Source organism: Chelonia mydas, chromosome 1 (genome assembly GCF_015237465.2).
Source record: "Chelonia mydas isolate rCheMyd1 chromosome 1, rCheMyd1.pri.v2, whole genome shotgun sequence".
NCBI classification, from domain to species: domain Eukaryota; kingdom Metazoa; phylum Chordata; order Testudines; family Cheloniidae; genus Chelonia; species Chelonia mydas.
This window is the reverse complement of record NC_057849.1, coordinates 294,951,404-294,974,126: the sequence shown is the minus strand read 5'-3', so window position 1 is coordinate 294,974,126 and position 22,723 is coordinate 294,951,404. Positions and strand designations below refer to the sequence as shown.

General features: G+C 39.8%; 1 protein-coding gene across 7 annotated transcripts in view; it reads left to right on the top strand.

The window, feature by feature from the left end:
- The window catches only part of CNTN1 (contactin 1), a 421,087-nt gene that overhangs the window by 161,932 nt on the left and 236,432 nt on the right, over positions 1 to 22,723 (top strand). For 3 of the 7 annotated variants that reach the window (XM_043549232.1, XM_043549223.1, XM_043549226.1), the window contains one exon: positions 4,010 to 4,116. The exons of the other annotated variants lie outside the window; for them this stretch is intronic. The gene's annotated coding sequence lies outside the window, so the exon portion shown is untranslated. The remainder of the gene's footprint in view (positions 1 to 4,009; positions 4,117 to 22,723) is intronic. 7 annotated transcript variants of the gene reach the window in all.

Sequence of the window (22,723 nt, the reverse complement as noted above, 5' to 3'; positions counted from 1 at the left end):
GTAATGCACATTGGAAAACAGGATCCCAACTATACGTATAAAATTAGCTAAATTAGCTGTTATCGCTCAAGAAGAGATTGTGGAGTCATTGTGGCTTGTCAACTGTTGGAAATGGGCCATCCTGATTATCACTACAAAAGGTTTTTTTCTCCTACTGATAATAGTTCACCTTAATTATTCACTCTCGTTACAGTGTGTATGGCAACACCCATTTTTTCATGTTCTCTCTGTGTGTGTGTGTGTGTGTGTGTGTGTGTGTGTGTATATATATATATCTTCCTACTGTATTTTCCACTGCATGCATCTGATGAAGTGGGTTTTAGCCCACAAAAGCTTATGCTCAAATAAATTTGTTAGTCTCTAAGGTGCCACAAGTACTTCTCGTTCTTTTTTCTCTGGAAACAGGCACTCAATGTGCAGCAGCTATCAAAAAAGCTAACAGAATGTGGGGAATCATCAAGAAATGGATAGATAAGAAGACAGAGAATATCATATTGCCTCTTTATAAATCTATGATGCACCCAAATCTTGAATACTGCATGCAGATGTGGTCACCCCATCTCAAAAAGATATATTGGAATTGGAAAAAGTTCAGAAAAGGGCAATGAAAATATTTAGGGGTATGGGACAGCTTCCATATGGGAAGAGACTAAAAGGACTGGGACTTTTCAGCTTGGAAAAGTGATGACTAAGGGGGGAATATGATAGAGCTCTATAAAATTATGACTGGTGTGGAGAAAGTAAATAAAGAAGTGGTATTTACTCCTTCTCATAACACAAGAACTAGGGGTCACCAAATTAAATTAATAGGCATCAAGTTTAAAAGAGACAAAAGGAAATTTCTTCACACAACGCATAGTCAACCTGTGGAACTCCTTCTAGAGGATGTTGTGAAGACCAAGACTATATCAGGGTTCAAAAAAGAACTGGATAATTTGGAGTATAGGGATAGGTCCATTAATGGCTAGTAGCCAGGGAGGGCAGGGATGGTTTCCCTAGCCACTGTTTGGCCAGAAGCTGGGAATGGGCGACGGGGTGGATCTCTTGATGATGATCTGTTCTGTTCATTCCCTCTGGGGCACCTGGCAGAGGCCACTGTTGGAAGACAAGATACTGGGCTAGATGGACCTTTGGTCTGACCTAGTATGGCTGTTGGTATGTTCCATATATGACAGAATCGTATCCTTGCAGATGACTAATACCTTGATACAGACTTTAAAAACATATTTTCAGTTTTTATATGTAGCTCCTTACATGGTATCTGTATGTATATTTCACAATAATATTTATGACCAGTGTGACTGGCTTTCATTTGAGACCTTCTAGGACATTATTTGGTGAACCAGAATGTATACACCAGACTCGTAAGGTCTGTACCTCATTGCCAGTTGGCATTAGGGGGTTCTTGGGTCACATAAAAATTACAGAGACACATAAAAATTACACAGAAAGCTTATGCTCAAATAAATTGGTTAGCCTCTAAGGTGCCACAAGTACTCCTTTTCTTTTTGCGAATACAGACTAACATGGCTGCTACTCTGAAACCCGTACACAGACAGTGGAATTCCACAAAATATTGGACAGACCCATTGTAGTACCACTTGGAAGAAATTTTGTCAAGACTGTACTGGGACAAAGAGAGAAAGAGGTTTATTCTTGGTATTTTCTGATACAGGGATGCATTCTGGTCATGTAATCCAACTCAGATTTCTATTAGGGAAATTTACTTCAGTTCAAGGTATTGCTGTTTGGTCTGGCTTTATTTTTGTAGAATGTTTGGTGGTTCCTACATTGAACTGGAGAGTGTAATCATTCTCCTATCTGTATGACTGAGTGATCAAGGTTGGAATTCTGGAAGGAATCTGTCTGAAACAACATATCTGTCCTGGAGTTCTGCCCACCTATCTATAAAATCAGTTACAATCTTTTATTATAAATTACTTAAAAAGGCCCCATGTATTCCCAGTCACAGTTGGGTTAAATATAATAGAAGCTATCAAAGACATTTTAATGGTGACCACTCTGTGAGCTCTCTTAGTTACAACTCAGATGAAACTGTCATTCTTTCCCATCCAAAAGTCCAAATTATATTGGTTTTGATGGGAAGTATAAGAATGAGCTTTTGGGTTTTGTCTCTGCAGTGATGGTTTATGGTACCCAGGGCGTGCCTTAATAGGAAGGGTCATAAATGAGCACTAAGATCTGTAGTCACAGACCTCATTTTGCATTTCATTTGGGCAAAACCCCCCCCTGGTTTCCAGGTCTGTTGGAGGTGACAGTGGCCTATCATATACATCATCAAGGAGGACACATAACTTAACATCCTGAACTGGATTTTTTGGCTGGGGGGGGTGGGGTGGAAGGTTGACAAGTTTGATATCCGAATCTCCATAGCCCTCATGAGTGTGTAAGAAAGACTTACAGACTCAAGGTCTGCTCTCAGTTACATTTCATAGAATCATAGAATTTGTGCAATCCTATTGATATTAATGGGGTTACATTGGTCAAATGAAAGCAAAACCTAGCCCATATTTTGTGTATGGACAGGCTCATGCTCTGGTTTGAAGTGAGTTATGAAATCCCTCCACGCATACCTCACAAGCTCTATCTAATTACTTTGTGTGTCAGTCTGGGTTACGGATATTGTACCAAAAACTGCTATTCTACACCAAAGAAACTGAACTCATTGGAGTTACATGAAATTTGCACTGCCGTAAACAAGAATAGAATTTGGCCAATGGGGTTCTCAGCTTTCTATGGATATGTGAAAGGTCTGTAGTGATCCCTATGAAGGGTTTGCTACAGCTGTTTTTCACCCCTTCCCTCCCCTACCCCCCAAGAAACCATTGGTGTGGCTCTTAGTAATCTTCGGAACGTTTGTTTTTGAGATGCTGGCAACCTGTAAGTTTCTTACATGGAAGGAGCTTTATTCTGAAAGGCAATTACTTTTGCTTAAGATTGGAAGAAAGAAAGCTGGTAAACTGTGCTGGGAGCTTTTTGTTGAGGTCGCTGGAATGGAAGAACAGGGAGCGTGCTGGAAAGACTTCACAATGTTCCGATCTCTGGGTAAGGGTGGAACCATTAGGATGCTGCTCTGTACTGCAGTTTTAATCAAACTGCCAAAAATAAATTACCATGTGAACTATGATATTCTAGACAAAATGATACATGTGTACAGATTTATATAGCGTGCATGTAATATATGTGTAAAAACAGGATTTCAGTTCGAGATTGCTCCTTTTATGAACATTCTGATACATATGGACCATTCATAGTAGTATAGAAAGTAAAATTAAGCTTTAGTGTTGTAGCAGCTGTGTACATTTAGTGGTTTGCTTCTTATATTATTTAGAGTATAAAACAAATGACTGCAGAGAATGTACACTTTGAATAAAAGAACAGATGATGCAGCATTTTATGAAGGGTGAAGAAATGCAGGTCCCATACTCTGCAGTATGTAAATGCCATGCCATGTACATTGGGATTATGCTTGAGTGCTGCTGGGGTGGAAAGTGTGTGCCTGCATCTGATTTTGGTTGGAATATTGTTTGTTGCAGTAAACCAGTTGCCTAGCCTCAATTGTTTTAATGATGAGCTGATCAATATTCCATTACTGGATGTAACCGTGGCTGCAGGAAGTGCCTAGAAGATTTTAATGCATAAATTATGCATTCTGTGCTCATTCTTTAGTCTCAAAGCACAGTGACAGAGATGGTGAAGATGACTGGGATAGTTTTTTGCATAAAGTAACTGCAGTCAAACGCTTCATATTTTCATGCACACAGGCAGCATCGAGTGGGACGGCCTATTTAAGAAGATATAAATCCCTGAGTTTACAGCACATAATGCTTGATTTGAAAGCATTGCAGCCATGTACAGAGCCAGTTTTCCTGCTGTCTAACCTGTTTTCTACAGAAGGTTGGCTGAGGGATGCTAACGGCTGTGCTTTGCTCTGAGGTCACAGCTTGAAGTCTTTTTTTTTTTTTTTTTAATTTGCTTTCTGCCGCAGGAGAGGATCTGTGAATTCTATTGGTGCAGCCATCATTGTATTTTCAAAAATATAAACTTGGAATAGTTATTATGAACAAAAGGACATGAAGGAACTCACCTTCTCAGGTAAACAGAGTATTTTTTTCTGTCGGTTTGATTGAAGAAACTGGAGTGTGCTGAGGCAGGGTTATGTGGTGACACCGACACAGATCTCTGTACTGGAATGCAGAGTCAGGTTTCTCAAATGGTTGTTGCTGAATGTATCCTACTAATATGATTTTTTTAAAATGACTATTATTGTGAGTGAATGTTTTATACTTTTTGCATATTGCAGTTTATATAGGAGTATATATTGGTGACCAATTTGTATCTTCTGTAGATGACTGCATCATGGGGAGGGGCTGTACAGTAACCAAGCTTAGTCCATAAAAATAAAGTGATCTATTTCATTAGTGGTCCTGGCAGGAAAATGACAGTGGAGTTTCATTGATATTTATTCCAATTTTTGTGCATTTACTATTACACTTTTTATTTGACTATTGTTTGCAAATGTATCTGGGATGTGAGATAGAAGGATCCACTCCCAGACTGTTCTGTAAATGATTGAGATGATTAAAGTGCTAAATCTTGGCTAAAAGTCGTGTCTGTCATACAGTACAGAAACAAATCTGTCCGTATTGTCCTTCAGAATACTCCATGCTGTCTGACAGTTTACATCCTCTGAGATCTATTTATAGTGACTTAATTTGCTGGAACTACGTATTCTTGACAAGAAATACGGGATTAAAAAGCATATAGAATCTTTACATTTGCACACAACATACAAATTGTAAAATGTTTGTGATGTCTTTATAATTAATCTAGAAGTACAATATAGCAACCATCATTCTGAGGTACAAGAGTACAACCAGTTTATACAATTCTTGCTTATTAAACCAAATTTTCCAGTACAGGAAATGCTTTAAATGTTTGAATCATTTCTAAATATTTTTGTATATTTAAGTGTTGAACTTCTGTGTTTTGGAGGAAATGGGCTCAAGTGAAATGCAAATAACTTGTAAAGACGTATCCAAAATTTTTTACATAGAAATATTTTTTCTGAATTACAGGTACTGAAAGACCTAACAGATAATTTAATAAATCTGAAAGCTATGTGATATGAATTGCTGAGGAGCTAGTTAGTGCCATCTGTATTGCGTTTAAAAAAAAAAAGGCAACAGAAATGCCATGTATTATATTTCTTCAGATAAATAACATTGCCTCTGAAATTACATTATTATTTAACAGTGTCGCAGTAGCACTTGTAGGCTCCAATCAGAATCAGAGGCTCATAGTGCCAGACTCTCTACCCACACGTATGGGCCCCTGGCTCAAAGAACAGGTTGTGTTTGATTACTTGCAAAAAGTTCCCTTGAGACATATGAAGGAAATTAACGAATCCACCAGCAAATGAATTTTCTTAAACCGATAACTATTAATATTTCAGATTTGGGCGGCAAGATTATTGCTCAATAGTGTTGTTTTTCTATTACTATTGTAAGCTGTCTTTTTTGGTTGATCTCCCACATAAAAGACAGAATTTAGAACACGTTTTATCATTCTTTTTGAACTGGGTGTATTGTAGAGGTGACACACACAAAGCTTCTAGGGAAGGGACTGTGTTGCTTGCTTGGATCTTAAAAGCCACCTGAATGCTGAATCACAAAGCAGTTTTAGGTAGTGCTCACTTGCCTCCTGGGTGTAGATAAAGCTATTGCAGTATGATGACGATTGTGAAAAATTAGGGAAGAATGCTGTCCAAAATGAGTGGAGAGAGGGAAGTCTTAAAAAATCTTTCCTGGCAAAAACAGTATCTTAAACTAAGAGTAATGTGTGAACATGCTTCTAGGTGTGTGATTTTTCAGGCTGAAGTGGAAAGATTTAAATCCTGTTGTGTGAACTGCAGCAACATAAATGTAAAGCTAACATAGTAATTTTAACAAGCATATGTATGTTAGTTTATCTTTTGGCAATGTTCTGCATTTGTTGTAAAAGTATTAAATATTTGGGGCCACTTTTCTCACCACAGGGTAGCCCACATCATTATTAGTGGTGAGAACAAGTGATACAAAAAGATAAATAACAAGAGCCAGCTTCTTAGATGAATTAGACAATACGTATATACAAAAGTTAGTAACAAAGTAATTACAAAAGAACTACAAAATTTGTAAAAAGAAAAGGAGTACTTGTGGCTAAGGTGCCACAAGTCCTCCTTTTCTTTTTGCGAATGCAGACTAACCCGGCTGCTACTCTGAAACCTACAAAATTGGTATGTATTTGTGGGTGTGTTTGCATAGATAATGTGTTCTGAGCATATATTACCTAGTAAAATGGCAAAAATGGAGTTACATATTATTCAAATAATTGTGTGTGTTATTAATTGTCGTAGTTGAAACATGAATAAATATCAAAATGTCAGAATACAGTGTTTAGCAAGGAAAGAAGCAAAGTGAAGTATTAAAAAGGAGAAATACTAATTCTCAGAAAGAAATTGTGGCTGGGGTTTTCCCACAGTGTCTAAGTGAGTTAGGAGCCCAAGCACCATTGTGTTTTAATGGGAATCGGACCCCTATATCCCTTTAGCTAAGACTATCAAAGGAGCCAATATAAATATTTAAGTGAATACAGCAGGGACAGTTTGGCTAGACAACAAGGACAATAAAGGCAGTTTGATTGTTCACAGCTATTAATATAAATCCCGAGAATAATTAGCAAAAGATCAGAAATCATATTATTTTGTCCCCACATAAGTCTATTATTGTGTTTTGTGAAAGGATCAAGAGGCAATGCAGGATGTTATAGAAAAATGAATTTAATATAAGTTGTTGGGAGAATCCTGAAAACTGTCTTATTATTAAGGGATGTTACTGGAAAAATGCAATTTGATTCAGGCATTAAGTCATCTTTTACTAATCTATTAGGGTTTTTTATATCTCATACTTATGTAAAAGACTAAATAAAAGAACTAAGTGGACAAAGTACACTTAATTTTAGCTTTAGGCTTTGCAGGTTTTGAAAAACTATTTTGGATCAAACTACTGCCATGTCATCTTGGGCTCTAAACTAAGCACAGTTCAGTCTAGCCAGGAGCTAAATGAGAGACCACTTGTGAAAACCAGGTACTTCAGGAAGTAGTGTTGAGCTTCAAGGAGTGATGCTTAGATGGCACTCCTGTGAGTCAGTTCTGGACCAATGCTATAACAATGCTACTGTAATATTGTGCTTTATTCACATGGAAATGAAACTGAAGACTTTATTTCTAATTTCCATGGTACTTGTTATAGCAGGAGAGAAGGTATTGGTAAAAGATCAGCAGAGGCTAGTGGGCATGTAAATGAGGATGCAATGAAAATGCAAACAGAAGTTAAGTGGATGATTAATAAAGTGATAAGAAATGTTTACGCAGTGTATTTTCTAGCAATGCTGAGTTTATCAAATGGTAAAGGGGCTAAGGAAATTTCACTTTCTTTCATTCCTCATTACACTGTTTGTGAAATGTCTGAGATATCCTTGGCACTAGTGCTGTGTGTTTCCCAGTGTGGGAGAGAGGAGATAGATGGTTGAGAATAACAGAAATGTTTATGAAATGATTGGATACTCGTGAGATAGCTAGATTACCAGTTCAGATCTATTCTATGCAACTACAAGTTTTAAAATGAGGAAAGAAATCTGTGAGTGTGTTTATGGTCAGCTAAGTATGTGTGTAGTATGAAAGGCACAATTTTGCTGAACAGATAAATTCCCCCAGACTTTACTTTACCGATAAAGTACTGCTACTTTTTACTCCAGTTCATGCTCCCAAGCCAATACCACTCTATGATACTGAAGTGGTTTCTGTTGGCATGACTCATTCACAGAACTGAACACTACTTTGGCTTTCATATTCTATTTTGAGTTAACTGAGCAGGAACAAACCCAGAACTCCATGATGCCATTTTACAAAGATGCTCTTCAGAGTATAGTCACCATTGTGTTTCTGAACTTCTCAGAGGTTAGAAATAAGCTTCTCCATCACATCAGAATTGGTAAAAAGGATGCCTTGCTTGTCTTGTAAGTTTATATTTATTAAAATGCTGTTGATACACTATGGATTAGTTTTCTTTCTACATTATTTATTTATTTATTTATTTACCTGTTAGACACTATAAGTCTAATGATAAATGTAGCTCAATGAAAGCTTTTAGAGTTTGTCTAGTTCTCAAAAGTGCCTCTTTATCCTCTTCTTAAAAGCTACTTAAGTGTTTTAAAGCAATATTCATTGAATTAGAACAGATATCCCTATGCCTCCTGCAGCAGCTGTGCCGTAGGGGCATGTTAACTGCTGGAACAACTGAGCAGAAAATTAAACAGTTGCAGATACCAAAGTCTCTTCCTCAAGATTCAGTGCTTATACCAAGAAAGTAAAGCAGTCAGACAGAAAACCAGAAACCTCTTCACCATGGTGTTCAAGCACAAGCTTTCACTCACAGGCCTTGCCTCCCACCCCTGCAAAGGTAATCTTCCCTGTTTCTCCTAAGTAGCCATTCTTTTATTGTCCTTAAGTTAAGCAATTGTGCCAGGAGAGGGGTATCTGACCTGGAGTTATCCCTTTACTCACCTGGTACTAGGTTGGACTCCTGCACCCTCTTACAGGATGGTACTTTTTTGAGGCAGTGGAAACATAAGTGTCACAAAATATCACATTACAGCTTTTTATACCTTATATACTTTATAGATTTTATACTTGCATACAAACTGTGGGCCAAATCCTAACACATGCATTTTGGAGCAGATTTTCAAAAGTGTTCCACTCCCATTTAGAGACCATGGTAACTGGCTGGATTTTCAAAGGAGCTCATCACTTTGGGTGCATGTTGGGAGCAATCTCTTTTCAAAATTCTGGCCTTTGTGGGTGAGGCAACCAACCAGGACTCCATAGTATACAGCAGGGAATTGCTTTGGGTGCATATAGTGAGAGAACTCATGCCTGCTTCCTTCAGTTTCTCCTCAACAGCAGCCCTGCCTCTCCTCTGCTCCCTGACCTTTTAATTTAAGTGGGATGCACAGGTTGTTGACTCTAGGTGAAGTCTCATCAGCTGAATTGCAGATCAACCAGAAAAAGGACTGATTCTGACTTTGAGCAGTAAGGTGGGAATGACAAGGTCCATTGGTCAGAAAAATACCATTCCCCCAAAGGCCAATTGCCATAGGTTGTCAGCCGAGCTTTCCTTCCGACCTTTCTACCCTCCCTTATTTCCCCTTACCACAAACCTCTTTGAATGACTCCAACTGAGCCCCCACTCAAAACACGCAGGGAGTTACTGAATCCCCAGGACTGCCGTAGTCTTTGTAGTCTTTTGGTGGGAGAGGGAAAGGGACAGGGATCTGCAGAGAACCAGAGAAGAGCCTCTCTGGGGGCTTCTTAGGACCTGATCTGGGAGTGGCTTTTGCCACAGCTGCCACCACATCACTGTGACTGTCCTGAGGATCAGTCAGGCTGAAATAAAGTTCTGAAGCTTTCCTAAGGAGTAGTAAGACCTTTGTGTCCTTCAGGATACCTATACACAGCAGGTCCCTTTGCTAGACACACAAGCACAGCTACCACTAAGATCAATCTTGGCCACTTTGCATAGCAGTCTAAAATAGCACTTGAAGAATACAGCATCTACTTGAAATTGGGTGAGATATATAGATATGCAGAATGTTATTTTAAGTAAGTTAAGATTTGACCAGGACAAACACCGCAATATGAATGTTACATCTCATCTGACAAGGGAACTTGAGGATTAGGTTCAGTACAAGAAGGGATGGTGGAACATTTGTCTTCCTACCCTGTGATTGTCTTCCCCTGTTTGCCATGATTTAAATAACCTTGCAGAGAAAGGAAAATGTTGGTTGATATCACAGAAGGCCTTGTGGGAGAAAAGGAAAGATATATCTTATAAAGAGAGTGTCCATGTGCTGTTTTTTTGGTATGGGAGTCATGTACTCACCTTTCACTTTACATTTTTTTGCAGGCAGATAGTTTGTTTCTCTTGTCTTTTAGTACGGCATGTTTTTCTTTATTTACTGTGAAGGTCTAGTTACGTTGCCCAGTTCCACTGACTTCAGGACATGAAGCCCTAGTGGTGGAAAACATGCATAGTAGGAGATGTATCAAGGTAAACTGGCTGCAATCCTTGTGCAGCCCACATGCAGGGCGATAGCAATTTGCTGTCCTCCAAACAGTCTCCGCTGACGAGTCTCATTTAGAGCCTGAAACTGAACTTTATGCTGGCATGGCATGGTGAGTATCTGAGGGAGAAGGGTTGTGCAGCGCCTGCTCTGCTTCAGGAGTGAATTCTCCACAGGGGTAAAATTAGCATTTATTCATTTGCATCCCCTTGTCCTTGAATCAAACCTGGACTCTTCAAACAACAACATATCTTATTTATTCGCGGAATCATCGAAAGACCTGAATACTGCTGCAAATGCCAAGAACTGTGAACACTTAAGGTTCAGTGTTGCCAGTTAGGCAGAGCCCATAATACACGGGGCTGTAGAGTTCCAGTACACCGTGCACATGGTGAGCATTCTGTCTCCTGATCTCCCTCGTGCACAGCAGGAGCCTGCTTCTCCTTTCTGTGGTGCAGTCTTCCCCAACATGGAACCAGTCCCACCCCACTTTGCACCTCATTTGGGGCAACATACATCTCTGGCAGAATCGACACCTCGCAGTTCCTCCATTCCCTTGAGTGAAGGAACCGCAATTCCTTCTGCTTTATGTGGGCTTCCTTATGCCCTCCCTAATGCTGCTCACTCGCATATGGGCCAGACAGCATGTGGCCCTTCACCAAGACTGATCCGCTTCTCTCTAGTCTTGTCATTTCTTTCCTAGCTGTTCCTGAACAAAGGGAACAATATCAACAGATATACAGCATGTAACACATGGGGGTGGAAGGGTGAGGCAGTCTCAGTTGGGGCTTCTAGGCACTACTGGAATACAACGAATATGTGAATAACAGTAGCCCTGCCCTCCTGTCTCATCTCCGCTCTAACAGCACCGCTGCCGTTGGACTTGTTGGTTTCCTGGGGAGAGCTTTTTTTCTTATCTGAACCAATACCACAGTTTTAGAGTTTTTTTTCAGTTTTTCTTTGGGAAAGTAAGGATTCCTCTTACTTCAGTCAGTAAAGGCCTCTTTAATCCTAATATATATGGGGAAATCCCTAGCTGGCTCCTTACTTGAGCTTTCTATCCCCTTTGAACTGCTTCGTGGCACAAAGGGGATGGAGAAGGTCTGAAGATCTAGCCATGTATGTCACTGTGATCTCAATATCCCTGCCACTGCAGGGACCTCGGGCACTGGTGCACTTCGTCCCTCCTGTTCTCTGCCTGTGGCACATAACAGTCTAGCCTCCTATGGGCTGTAACACTTGGGTCTAATTTAGATTGTTGGGTTTAGTGTCCCAGGTGCTGAGTGGTGTTGGTGACCAGTAATATACAGGTCAGACTAGATGATGTGGTGGCCTTAAACAGAGAGACTCTGACTCAATATCAGATATACTGAGGTTTATATCTTCTAGCACATGTTTCTCTATTAATCAGCTGTGATGGAGAGTTTTGTTCAAAACTGAATACTAAAAGCCCCCTGTGTTTTCGGATTCCTAAATATATATTTTTACTGTGTAGGTGCTGGGGTTAAATTTCCTCTGAGTAGATATGTTGCGATAATTTAGGATTTATTTGTCATAGCTGCATTCAAAGTGCCATTTTTGTACTTTGCTTTTTTCCTAATTTTATGCTCAGTTTGAAACAGTGAAAATTCTGCACTGGAAAATACTATGTATTTGTGCTCCAGTTCCAGAAATAACAGTCTTCCTTTGAGTGGATGTCACAAGTTTTATCATCAATTATGGAAACAGGAGTACTGTACTAGTTACCTTTCAGAACAAGAAGTCTGGTTGTTCTTCTTTTCCTTCTCTAGTGTGGCCCTGCCTGCTGAGGTTTACTCAATTGAAAGGCCTCCTTTAAAGAAGGAAGTGATGACATGCACATCCATAGTGCCATCTGAGTGAGATGAGATATACAGAATAGTAACTCTGAGACACTCAAGGGAGTTATTGAAACTACCTTATTGCCTGCCTTTAATAAATGTGTGCATTTGCAGAAAACCTCAGAACAACTATTTATTCAGTCAAACTGCATGTAAACTCTGGCTTGTGGGATTATCTTTCCCCACTGATCCTGGCTAATTTAGCTGAATACAATCAGGGCCCGGTGTGACTGACTTTCTGTGCACTTTCTCTTGTACAGCGCTGGCGCTAAAGGATATGTAAAAATCCCAAAAGATGACTTCAGCATTCAATCTATTTTGAAATTGCCAAGTACTCCTTGTGTATTATGCTTAGTTTACTCCTGGGGGGATTCTGCATCACTGCTCATGTGCAGAATTTGTCTCCCGCCGATTTCTTCGCTTCCCTGCAGAAAAATGATTTTCTGACGGGGAAGCAAAAGGAAGCCACAAGAGTGGTCATACGACCCACCGAAGCAGTATGTTTTAGGGGCCCAGGGCAGCCAGCAGAGAGGTAAATCATTGTGGGGCACTCACGTAAGGGCAGAATTTGCCTTAAAAATCACACCTCGCTGCTGAATGCAGTGCTGTAAAATCAGCATTTCCCAGCTGCATTGCTGGTCAATCCCCAAAGTGTGTTCACTTAGGCTAGTGACAAGGACCTCTTTGCAACATTTCCAGAGCATAGCAGAATGTGCAGGTATGCCCAACTGTGTCTTATAACAGTGGTGTGATTTTTAGTGCAAGTGAACGTTAGCACACTTCAGCAGATCAGGTTGTTTTGAGTCACTTGCTGAGTTTCTGACCCTTCTGCATAATTGCACTTTGCCCCTGAATTTGACCCACACTGGGCAAATTAAGCAGATTTTTTTTGTTTAGCCTATTACATAGGCCGTCTGTTCAATACATATAATGAGCACATAAAAAGAATTTGCTTGAATTCATCATATCATTTTGCATGTTTCAGTTCTTTATGATTAGCTTTGATTAATTCTTCAGTATTGCTAACAAATGAATACACTATGTAATGTATTACATTACACCAAGGAAACAGGACACGGCGAAGGAAAGATGAAATTTATTTTGGGGTATGAGCATCCGGACTCTTGGATGCAGATCCAGGAAGGGCTCTTCAAGTTGGGGCAGAATCCTGACAGAGTGATTCAGTTTCCTCTTAAATGTGTGCTATCTTTTAAAAATCTTTGATCCTTGCCCTAATAAAGTTTTTTTTAAAAAGTGTTATGACCAGGATGTGGGTTGTTCCACCGAGTGGGTAGGACCAGGAGTTGGACCTAGTGCTCAGAGGAGGAGTAGGGAGCTGGGGGTCAAGCAGGAGTCAAACCGAAGGTCAGAACCAGAATCTTCAGGAATAAGAAGTGTAGCTGGAAATTGTCGCCGTGTCAGGGATCAGAAGTCAAACTCTGGGTCAGAGCTGAAGAACAGAGCCAGGGTCCACAGTGGGGAACAGGAACGGGGGCTGTTGTAGCAGGAGGCCAGGTACTGCCAAGTTGCACAGATAGCTTCCTGAAACTTCTTCCATGTTTAGTGTCCCTGGACCAGTCAGAGGTTCTGAGGGTGCTGTGAATCAGGGTCTTTTGTGGGCGGCACTTCCTCTGGTGCTTAGTTTATAGTATATTGATCCGAGCTCAGCTGTGGCATCCTGGAAGCTTTGGTCACCTGGAGCCATGCAGACCTGGGCTTTATCCTTTGGATCTTTGCAGTATTAGTTCAATCTTTCATGTGAAACAGAGTGTCAAGATATGGCCTGACTTAAATCCTTCCTCCATACCTATCTGTATATCATTCAAGGTCACAAAGTAATATTACTTCGCACTTAACATCTTCAAAGCTTTGTACAAAAACTAACTGACTCTCGCTGCACAGATGTGAAGTAGGTGAGCACTGTTCTCCCCATTTTAGTCAGGCAAACTGAGCTAGAGATGAGACATGGCTTTCCCAAGAGGCTACTTTTTCTCTATTTGAGTAGAAAATTTATACTATACATTTAAGAAAATGACATGGTCATAACTTAGAAAAGATCATATTGGAATGCTGAGAAGAGGAGAAATCAACAATATTATATGTATATCCACTTAGTGTCATAACTCAGTGGTTCAATGGTTGCAGATTACTAACAAGGTTTAGAAAAGGTACACATATTGCTACTAAAAACTCTCTCTTCTTAGTTGTCACATGAAAAAAAGGTAAATACAAAACAATTGCATTGGCTGCTAAAGACTGAGACAAATTGGGCCAAATTCATCAATTGATTTATCTAAACTGGGAAAAAAACTGGGTGACATTCACTCCCCTGCTCTGGCCACTTCAAGAAAGGCCAGAGGAGCACATAAGGGCTCTAAAAGTCCCAGGTCCGATGACTGGAGGAGATTCTCCCAATGCAAGAACTGAGAAGACAGCTACAAGCTGTTTGAGGCCTCTTTTGCCAAGCCACAACCTAGAGTGTGTGCCAAGTAGTCAGAAGGATGGGGCAGGGCTGCAGCGCATAGCACTCAGAGTTCTGGGCAGTACTGCTGCCCATAGGCAGCTCATGACAGGCTGCCGTAACTTACAGACCTCTCGGGGCTTTCTAGGTCATGAGTCATAGCCACAACCAAGAATCGGGTGGCTTAAAGCCCTCATCATGGGCTGCAATTTCTGTGGTGCACCTCAGAGGGACAGCACAGAAACTCACCCTCTGTCACATACACAGTAGAACTAAAAGTGTAGATTAAATGTTTTAAGCCATTTTGTTTGGTTGTTAATGTTAAAGGTTTTAGAAGAAGGAGGTGAAAAATATTGTCAAGATAGTGTGTATTATTATAAAAAATAGACGTGTTCACAGCCGTGGGATGGGTATATTTTAAGAAGCCAATACAAATATGTATATAAACATATATGTATTTATAGATGTATGTAAATAATTTAAAAAGTCTTATACAGTCACACCAAGCATAACTGACTAAAAAAAAGAAAAACTTGCTACTCCATACCTTCGGATGTGAGAGATTTAAAAATAAAATATAACAGTACCTTAATTTACACCTACAGTACAGTTAGCATTCCATCGACAACAAGCTAACACGTTGGAAGAGATGTCCGATAGGACTGTTGCATATGTCATTAAAATATAAACTTTTTATTTATTCTTTTGCAAAGATCTGTCTGAGAAACAGCATCTGCGGGTCAGCTGTTGGTGGTCTGGTAGCCAGTCAGATCCTAGTAAAAATTGGCATCTGTCGAGGTTCCTCCCCCACTCTGAACTCTAGGGTACAGATGTGGGGACCTGCATGAAAAACCTCCTAAGCTTATTTTTACCAGCTTAGGTCAAAACTTCCCCAAGGTACAAAATATTCCACCCTTTGTCCTTGGATTGGCCGCTACCACCACCAAACAAATACTGGTTACTGGGGAAGAGCTGTTTGGACACGTCTTTCCCCCCAAAATACTTCCCAAAACCTTGCACCCCACTTTCTGGACAAGGTTTGGTAAAAAGCCTCACCAATTTGCCTAGGTGACTACAGACCCAGACCCTTGGATCTTAAGAACAATGAACAATCCTCCCAACACTTGCACACCCCCCTTTCCAGGGAAATGTTGGATAAAAAGCCTCACCAATTTGCATAGGTGATCTTGGATCTGAGAACAATGAGAAAAGCATTCAGTTTTCTTACAAGAAGACTTAATAGAAATAGAAGTAAATAGAAATAAAGAAATCCCCCCTGTAAAATCAGGATGGTAGATACCTTACAGGGTAATTAGATTCAAAACATAGAGAACCCCTCTAGGCAAAACCTTAAGTTACAAAAAAGATACACAGACAGAAATAGTTATTCTATTCAGCACAATTCTTTTCTCAGCCATTTAAAGAAATCATAATCTAACACGTACCTAGCTAGATTACTTACTAAAAGTTCTAAGACTCCATTCCTGGTCTATCCCCGGCAAAGACAGAATATAGACAGACACACAGACCCTTTGTTTCTCTACCTCCTCCCAGCTTTTGAAAGTATCTTGTCTCCTCATTGGTCATTTTGGTCAGGTGCCAGTGAGGTTACCTTTAGCTTCTTAACCCTTTACAGGTGAGAGGATTTTTTTTTCTCTGGCCAGGAGGGATTTTAAAGGGGTTTACCCTTCCCTTTATATTTATGACAGCATCTTCTCACAGAAAAGGAGATTCTCAGTTTTTAGAGGCTGATAGAAAAAACAAGCCTCAAAACAAGCATATAGTATTACCCAGAGGGCAGTGGCTTGGGTTACTTATCACCCACTGCTTCTCCAGCCACCCCTTACAACGCGTATTATCTGTCTCAGAATTTATTAAGAACAATTTGTTCTTTACTATGCTTTTGCTACATCTTAATGTCCAGGACTAATGCATAATGTGTGATAATTAAATTGTAAGGCACATGGGTACAGAGGGATTGTATGTATAATGTGTGGTGCAAGCTGAAACAGTGGAGTTAGAAGATTCCTAAAAATGGGGTAGATGGAAATGGATAACATAATTTTTAAACTGAAATATGAGTTTAAAAATAGTACTCAAAATAGAAACAACATTTTCTTAACTACCACTGTGCATATTAGCTTCTGTAATATGTTTCCTTTTCACTCCCCACTGTGAAGGTGAATGCTGTGCTTCAGTATTTTTCAAAGTGACTCATGAGCTTTTCTCTCCTATTATGTCCCTTATGATTGCATATGCCTCACAGATGCCTTTTTCTGACTCTAGCAGGCCCTTTTTGTGCTTTTTATCATGAACTATAGAAGTTCTATATACTGTCAGACCCAGTTCAACCATTAATAATGGTATTCAAAAGCTAAAAAGAGGTAAGCAATCTTATGGAAGTATACTTCATATTAATCCATTAAGATGCACATATAATCACTCATTTATTATCATCCATTGATTTGAGGAAGGATGGTCTTGTATTTAAAGCACTGAACACTGACTTAGTGGATATAGGTTCTGTTCCTGGTTCTGTCACAGACTTCCTGAGTGACCTTGGAAAAATCATTTTGGGTGGGATTTTCAAAAGTGAAATGAAAAATGAGATATAAAGAGGCTAAGTGACTTGCCTTACCTTAATTCTTCATCTGTAAAATGGGGATGATACTTCTTTTGTCCCCACCTTTGTCTGTTTGGTGTGCTTATATTGCTTGTAAGCACTTTGGGGCAGCAACTTTCTCTTACTGGGCTTTTTTACCATTCCCCGAACAATGAAGTCACAATCTTGGTTGAAACATCTAGGCTCTACTGTAATACAAGTAAATAATAATGAGTATGGTTTAAAGTGGCAGTTTAAAAATATAAAAATTAAATTCACAAACTGATAACCAAGCTCAGATGTAATCAGATTTCTCTCTATACAGCTAGTAATTGAAATATTTTAGCAGCATCAAACATCTTGAGAGATGAAAAGCAAACTGTCCTTCTGAAAAAAAGATGGAACTTTCATTCCTGAATCATAAAAGCACTCTCTTTTTATGACCTTTCTAAAATAGTAAGCACTGAAGAACTGTGATATCTAAGTACTGTTCCCATTTGGACAGAGAGCTCATGATGACCAAGGGAATGGGGCTTATTCCATCAAATTACAATTCCTGGTTTGTTTGACTCAAATGACCAATTTCTGAATAGATGCAAACAGCTGTACTATTTTAACAACTTACTTTAATAAATCAGTTATTGTCATGATGGGCTACACAGACTTTTAGATAAGAAGATAGGAATTGCCATACCTGAACAGACCACTGGCCCATCTGGTTCCCTATTCACTCACTAACAGTGCCCAGTACCAAATGTTTCAGCGGAGAGAGAAAGAAATCCCATAATGGTGTAGCCAATTATTTTAGTTTATTGTTCATTTATTGTGGTGTTAGGCTCTGATAGAGGTCTCTTTATGGGATTGGGGAGCAGGCAGATACTGGACACAGTGTTGGTATATAATCCTCTAAATACTATTATTGATTACAATATAAACCCCACTCACTCCACCCTAAACATACTGCACCAGAGTCCAAAGATGACAACGAAGTCCCGATGACCAGTTGAGGTTCGGTCCAATCATAAGGCCTGGGGAACCGGCACTACACACCTCTTCAGAATCAGGGCTCTGAGTCGATGTCTGACTCCACATTTCAGATATGTCAGACAACTATTTATAGACTAGTCCGTAGCATCATCAGCTTTTTGTCTCTGTTTGCTAGGCCTTTCACCCATAATGTCAGGAAAACAGTTCTGGGCAGACTGTCATAATCCCAGATTTTTTTTTAAGTATCTCAGAAGCAGGAAGCCTGCTAAATAACCAGTGGGGCCACCGGACAATCGAGATGCTAAAGGAGTACTCAATAAGGCTCAATAAGGACGATAAGGCCATTGCAGCGAAATTAATGAATTCTCTGCATCGGTCTTCACAGTTGAGGATGCGAGGGAGATTCCCAAACCTGAGCCATTCTTTTTAGGTGACAAATCTGAGGAATTGTCCAAGATTCAGGTGTCATTAGAGGAGGTTTTGGAACAAATTGATAAACTAAATGGTAATAAGTCACCAGACCTAGATGGTATTCACCCAAGAGTTCTGAAGGAACTCAAATATGAAATTGCAGGACTACAAACTGTAGTCTGTAACCTATCATTTAAATCAGCTTCTGTACCAAATGACTGGAGGATAGCTAATGTGATACCAATTTTTAAAAAGGGCTCTAGAGGTGACCCTGGCAATTACAGGCTGTCAAGTTTGCTTCCCCACTCTGAACTCTAGGGTACAGATGTGGGGACCTGCATGAAAGACCCCCTAAGCATATTCTTACCATCTTAGGTTAAAAAATTCCGCAAGGTACAAACTTTGCCTTGTCCTTGAACCACATGCTGCCACCACCAAGCGTTTTAAACAAAGAACAGGGAAAGAGACCACTTGGAGACCTCTTCCCCCAAAATATCCCCCCAAGCCCTACACCCCCTTTCCCAGGGATGGCTTGATAAGAATCCTCACCAATTTGTACAGGTGAACACAGACCCAAACGCTTGGATCTTAAGAACAATGAAAAATCAATCAGGTTCTTAAAAGAAGAATTTTAATTAAAGAAAAGGTAAAAGAATCACCTCTGTAAAATCAGGATGGAAAATACCTTACAGGGTAATCAGATTCAAAACATAGAGAATTCCTCTAGGCAAAACCTTAAGTTACAAAAGACACAAAAACAGGAATATACATTCCATCCAGCACAGCTTATTTTACCAGCCATAAAACACAAGAAAATCTAACGCATTTTCTAGCTAGATTACTTATAGATTACTTACTAACTTTACAGGAGTTGTAAGGCTGCATTCCTGATCTGTTACCGGCAAAAGCATCAAACAGACAGACCAAACCCTTCATTCCCCCCCTCCAGATTTGAAAGAATTTTGTCCCCTCATTGGCCATTTTGGGTCAGGTGCCAGTGGGGTTACCTTAGCTTCTTAACCCTTTACAGGTGAAAGGGTTTTGCCTCTGGCCAGGAGGGATTTTATAGCACTGTATACAGAAAGGTGGTTAACCTTCCCTTTATATTTATGACACAGGCCAGTAAGCCTGACTTCAGTACTGGGCAAACTGGTTGAAGCTATAGTAAAGGACAAAATGGTCAGACACATAAATGAACATAATTTGTTCAGGAATAGTCAACATGGTTTTTGTAAAGGGAAGTCATGCCTCACCAATCTACTAGAATTCTTTGAGGGGGTCAACAAGCATGTGGACACGAGGGATCCAGTGGATATAGTGTATTTAGATTTTCAGAAAGCCTTTGACAAGGTCCCTCACCAAAGGTTATTGAAAAATAAGCAGTCATGGGATAAGAGGGAAGGTCCTCTCATGGATTGGTAACTGGTTAAAAGATAGGAAACAAAGTGTAGGAATAAATGGTCAGTTTTCAGAATCGAGAGAGGTAAATAGGGATGTCCACCAGGGGCCTGTACTGGGACCAGTCCTATTCAACACATTCATAAAAAAAGGGGTAAACAGTGAGTGACAAAATTTGCAGATGATACAAAACTACTCAAGATAGGTAAGTCCCAGGCAGATTGTGAAGAGCTACAAAAGGATCTCAAAACTGGGTGACTGGGATACAAAATGGCAGATGACATTCAGTGTTGATTAAATGCAAAGTAATGCACATTGGAAAACATAATCCCAACTATACATATAAAATGATGGGGTCTATATTAGCTGTTACCACTCAAGAAAGAGATCTTGGAGTCATTGTGGATAGTTCTCTGAAAACATCCACTCAATATGCAGTGGCAGTCAAAAAAGGAAACAATGTTGGGAGTCATCTAGAAAGGGATAGATAATAAGACAGAGAATATCATATTACTCTATATAATTCCATGGTATGCCCACATCTTGAATACTGCATGCAGATGTGGTCGCCCTATCTCAAAAAAGATATATTAGAATTGGAAAATGTTCAGAAAAGGGCAACAAAAATGATTAGGGGTATGGATTTCAGAGTAGCAGCCGTGTTAGTCTGTATTTGCAAAAAGAAAAGGAGTACTAGTGGCACCTTAGAGACTAACCAATTTATTTGAGCATAAGCTTTCGTGAGCTACAGCTCACTTCATCGGATGCATGCTGTGGAAAATACAGTGAGGAGATTTATATACACACAGAACATGAAAAAATGGGTGTTATCATACACACTGTAAGGAGAGTGATCACTTAAGATGAGCTATTACCAGCAGGAGAGCGGGGGGGAGAAAACCTTTTGTAGTGATAATCAAGGTGGGCCATTTCCAGCAGTTAACAGGAACATCCGAGGAGCGGTGGGGGGTGGGGAAAATGTATGTATGAGGAGAGGTTAATAAGATTAATAAGACTGGGACTTTTCAGCTTGGAAAAAAGATGACTAAGAGGGGATATGATAGAGGTCTATAAAATCATGACTGGTGTGGAGAAAGTAAATAAGGACGTGTTATTTACTCCTTCTCATAACACAAGAACTAGGGATCACCAAATGAAATTAATAGGCAGCAGGTTTAAAACAAACAAACAAAAGGAAGTATTTCTTCACACAACTCACAGCAACCTGTGGAACTTCTTGCCAGAGGATGTTGTGAAGGCCAAGACTATAATAGGGTTCAAAAAAGAACTAGATAATTCATGGAGGATAGGTCCATCAATGGCTATTAGCCAGGGTGGGCAGGGATGGTGTCTCTAGCTTCTGATTGCCAGAAGCTGGGAGTGGGTGACGGGGTACCACTTAAGGGTTACCTGTTCTGTTTGTTCCCTCTGGGGCACCTGGCATTGCCCACTGTCGAAACAGAGGATACTGGGCTTTATGGACTTTTGGTCGACCCAGTATGGCCATTCTTATGTTCTCACATTCCATTTCACCCAGTTTTTATCCACTGCTGTAATGGATATGTTGTCATGACAACACCACCGATGTTATTGCGTCATCTGCTGATTCTTCATATTTCCCATGGACACAACAAAGTTGTTTCACCACTCATGAAGTTAAATCCTCACTTCAGTTGCCAACACACAACTCACATACTCATGTCAAGCACACTGCATTCATACTAGGCCTCAATTGCCTAGAACGTATTACAACGTTTACTACTATGCATAGTAGTATCCAACTGTATCCAACAGTGTGATGTTCTACTTAACTAAAATGTTATGTTATATATAATCATTGTATGCTAAATAGAGTTAAGTATAAGACTGATCAGTAAATAGAGGGAATAATCATGTATGAGGTAACTAAGAAAGTAGGGTTGAAATGCAACGCCTGTAGGCTGAGGCCTGCAAGATTTTAGCTTAGCTATTTTAGGCCTTGGAGCTAAGAAATGCTGATATAAGCAAGTGACCGAAGAATAACCCAGTGCCCTAAGATTATGGGAAGAGAGGTACCAAGTGGTAATATTGCAAAAGAAATTAATCAGAAGATTAGCTTTAAATCATAAAAATTATGTAAAGAAACATCTGTTTCCAACATAAGCCTTAACCACAGGACACATCAATGCTAATGAGAATAAAGACAGCTGACACAACCTATAGAAATTGGGGTCCCTTAAGTTTTTAGGGAACATCAGACCGATAAGGAAAAAGAAGGTTGACACTTTTATGGACGTGCAGAATGTAGGTATAGACAGAATCACACTTTAAAGCGAGAGTGCCCCAAGCAGGAAAATTTAGCTCCCTATGGGAAACTCCAGCAGGAACCATCTCTCTACCTGATGATTAATCCATGAGAGACCCATCAGAGCCTAACACTATTGTTAAGGATGTGAGTTAAACTATATTTGTAACTTGTGCATAGGTCTGTATAGAATTTCTATATGCTTGGGTATTCATAACTTTAACTGTAACTTTAATAAAACTTGTAAAATAGACTATACCTTGTACTTGTGAGTATATGTGTAGTCACTACCCTTGGTCTTTGAGTTTCTACAGACTCTAAATCTAAAGTAAGTAGCACAGGTGACTTTCACTCTGTTAAGCTTGAAACTTTAACCACCGGAGTTACACATTACAAAATTCGCTTTAAATGAAGTAAAAGGTTACAGTGGACAATTATGGAATAACCTGTTGTTGCCCTGAACTGTGACTGCACCTGTATTCCCCAATATGGTCCAGCAAGGACACCCACGCTCAAACTTCCAGGTACCCAGCTTTTGG